This window comes from Montipora capricornis, chromosome 7, assembly GCF_036669925.1.
Source record: "Montipora capricornis isolate CH-2021 chromosome 7, ASM3666992v2, whole genome shotgun sequence".
Taxonomy (NCBI): Eukaryota; Metazoa; Cnidaria; class Anthozoa; order Scleractinia; family Acroporidae; genus Montipora; species Montipora capricornis.
Window position 1 is genome coordinate 3494871 of NC_090889.1, and position 3685 is coordinate 3498555.

At 41.2% G+C, this 3685-nt stretch overlaps 1 pseudogene; it reads right to left on the minus strand.

Annotated features, from left to right (window-relative positions):
- Positions 1-272: 272 nt before the first annotated feature.
- On the minus strand, positions 273-1436 carry LOC138057795 (uncharacterized; annotated as a pseudogene).
- Between the last annotated feature and the right edge of the window lie 2249 nt (positions 1437-3685).

A 3685-nucleotide genomic window follows, 5' to 3' on the forward strand; every position in this document is an offset into this window, starting at 1 on the left:
GCTGGGTTCAACTTTGAGCAAGCGCACCCTTCTTTCAAAAACGACGCTAAAATCTGAATATAGTTAATGAGTGTGGTAATTCTGAATAAAGCAATACCAAGTTGATGGTTATTATCACCAAGCAGCGTTGAGCAATGCAAGTTGTTAGGAACTCGGCTTAGTGAGAATCTCAAATGGATAGAACATGTAAATGCAGTCCCTCATCATGCAGGAAAGAAAAAGAAAGGCAAAAAAAAAAAAAAATGCTACACGAAATTGCAGTTTCGTATGAGCTATACGGGGTAATGAATGGACACTAGTGTGATGACATTCTCAAATGTAGCATCCAGCCCTCGCCAATCCCTCCACATTTGTTCGTTAAGAAAATCTTGTATATCTCCATGGCGGATTCCCTTTTCTTTCTTAATGTGGTATTTAAGACACGCTCATGCCGATTCGGCCTCTTGCGTGTGAATCCCCGTGACGGGATCCACAAAGTTATCCTGGTGGACGACTGTTCTATGCACTGTTATGTTGGGAACATGTACATGTAAGTTTCTGTATGCTACCCAGTCGTCACTATGTACTTCTGAGCCAGGCAAAAGTACTCTCTGAAGAATTTGGGACAAAGTTGCTCTGTCTCGTCTTTCGACGACACAGGAGTAACCCCTACAGGGTGAATATTCCGTCAAGATGACTCCAATGACCCAAACATCGTCTCTTGCCCTTCTTCCTCTTTCGTACTAAAACAAATTGTCAAAGTAGGCAGTTAGTGATAGCTTGCTATTTCCAAAGTGGATAAATTTTAAACTAAATGTTAAATTTACAGTATTCCAGAGCAGGTGCTAGTTGTCAATCCTTTTTGTGCTAGTGGAGGAAGATGCTCGCGAGACAAGCGAGGGAGAGACGAGGTAATCATAGAGCATTACTTACTTCCCCTTGGGGTCTTTCAATAACGCCTCTCTCACTTTAAGTTTTCCTTTAAATTTCCTTAAGAACGCAAAGAAACAACGCGGCCTTTGTAGCTGGCTAAAAATGGAGCTCACATTTCGTGTGCGGCAAAAACAGAAATCCAGTTCCTCGGTCTATCTTTGCTCCGAAAACAAACGGAAACGCTTGCTACGCAGGGTACAGTATTTTGGGCTTATCCAACCAAACGTGAACAACCTTATCCGAAAGAAGCGGTCTACAGCTACCGGGTTTCTCAACATATGACGCCCGGTGTATTTGGAAGAAGTTTAACATACTTTTCAGGATAACCTGGTGCAATTGGAAACAAAGTTGACATTCTTTTGTCTTATCACCTTTGATTTGTGCTTGAATTGACTTTCGTCACACTTCACCACGAAAACACGCCCGCCAAACGGTGTAATTGGTCTGTTTTGAAGATCCCTCTTGCAAAGATATCTTATCATGGCAAACACGTTTCCAACTGTGTTTCGGGTAAATCCAGTCATGTCGGCAGATGTGGAGCGTAACTCGCGAAGACTTCATACGTAAATCAACAGTACGAGTTTTCCAAGTGGAACTCTTGGAAATTCAGCAAAAAAACTTCCTTTTCGCAAAGACTTGTTGCGACGACAAGCAGTGCATCTCCTTTAAAAGGAAGACCGAAATTCTTAGCCTAGTTAAGATAAAAAACAAGGATCGTTACAGGGGCATTAAATATGCAATCCTCCATACCAGTATGGGATTTTTTATTTGCGGCATCCTAGACTCTGGAATGCAGGACACAGCCCAACGAATCCTGAATCCCGCCAAGTCCCACTTACGAATAAGAAATCCATACCTAGAATCTGAAACCACGCAGTGAAATCAAGAATCCGGGACTTTGTCAGGTTCCTTAAACTGGGCCACATGGCTACTTTAATTGTTTCATTCGTTTCTTGTAACATATGGACTTATCAAGTAATTGACCAACCTAACGTCACGAAAACAAATAATAATAATAATAAAAACTTGTGCCCTAATGACTCTAATGTAAAATTACCATAGATATCCATCAACGTGATTTGCTTCCCTCTCTGCCAATGCCATTCCTCTATTACACGGTAAACATCTAAGGGGATTAGCTATGAGTTTTTCCCTTTGCAGCCAGCTGATCAGGTCGCTAATAGGCCCGTTAGAAAGCCTGGTAACATCAACCAGTTTCATTTTGATCCCTTTTTCCAGGTTTATGCGCACAGCATAAAATGTGTTGCCTCAGACGTTCGTTTGGCTAATAACTCAACCCTCACACAACCAGGTACATGGTGTTTGGCTTGTCAACGCTTTGACAAGCAATTCTTGGTCTCAGTCATGTGCAAGTCACGCAAGTTAAGAAATAAAATCATCAATCATTCAATAGATTAAGTCAAGAAAGTGAGATATTGTAGAAGAGTAATAAATATTTCAATCAAAACCCAAAAGTCTCAGGTCTGTGTGATATCCCGTATTCGAGTTATTCGGCAAAATGTACCACTCAAAATAAAAGAGAATAGTATGGCCGCAGGCGACGCGCCATGATGATGTCCCTCCGAGGGGCTCCAATATCGTGGCTGGAAAAGAGTGAAAATATCAAGAATTTAATTTGGCCATCTCAAAGGCTTGCTTTTTTCTTTTGAGTTTGCACACATGCACATCGGCGCTTCTTTTTCTTTGCCGCCTTTTCAGACCTCTAGAAAACACGCTAAATCGATGTGTTCATTTATGTGACATGCTTGTGAGCAGACATCTTTATGTCATGCAACGTGATAATTTTAATTTTTTTTTTAAAAAACAAAGCGAGATGAAAACATGCAAGCAGATACATTTATAACATGTCTTTTACGGGAAAGTCTCTTTTATGTTTTAATCTGCACGTGAGTTCCGGCTGATATTTGTGAAAAATGAGAGCCTTTACATATTTTATAATTTATAATATAAAATTATTTGCGGTACTCAGATGAAGAAAATCAAGGGTCATTCCATAAAAGGCGACAGTGGCCCCTACCCGGTGTGAGAAAACTCTCAATCAAACACACGCCCAAAGTTGGCATCCAACAATTAGAAAAACTGGCCTCTACCCAGCCTCATAGCAGACGGGGAAGGTATTCAGTGTCCCTTTTATTGCTCTTTAAAGTGCTAGCAGTGATGCCTTTGACCTATTGAAAGAAATCGCGAAAAGCAAACGGAAGAAGAGGTCCGTTTGTGATATCATTATTTAAATACTAACATTCATGTAGCACGCATGTGTTTCCCATGCTATAGAATGCCAGAAAGAAGAAGGAGAAAGTCGCGCGAGGGGGTCTACTGTAACAAAGCCTTTTATGAAGTAAAAAACCCGCTTTTAATCACCACAGATTAAAGCTGTAGCATAACGCGCACGCAGTATACCCGAGATAACCGGACAAACATGTCGTCCCAAAAGTTCTTCGAAAACATGGATTTAAGCAGCGTCCCAAAAGAATTTATTTGTGAAATATGGTAAGTAAAGCAAAACTCTTTTGACTGGTTATTTCAGAGACACACTTGACAATAATTCTTTTATGTTCAGCACGTATCCGATGGTCAGTCCACAGATCACCAATCCATGTGGTCACCCAATTTGCGGGCATTGTGCCGACCAGCTAGTGAAGAATGGCTCACAGAACTGCCATATGTGTAGACAGCCCAGGCTGGGATTTTGCCGCAACATCTTCGCAGAGCAATTACTGGTTAATGTAAAGTTGACCTGCAAGGGCTGCAC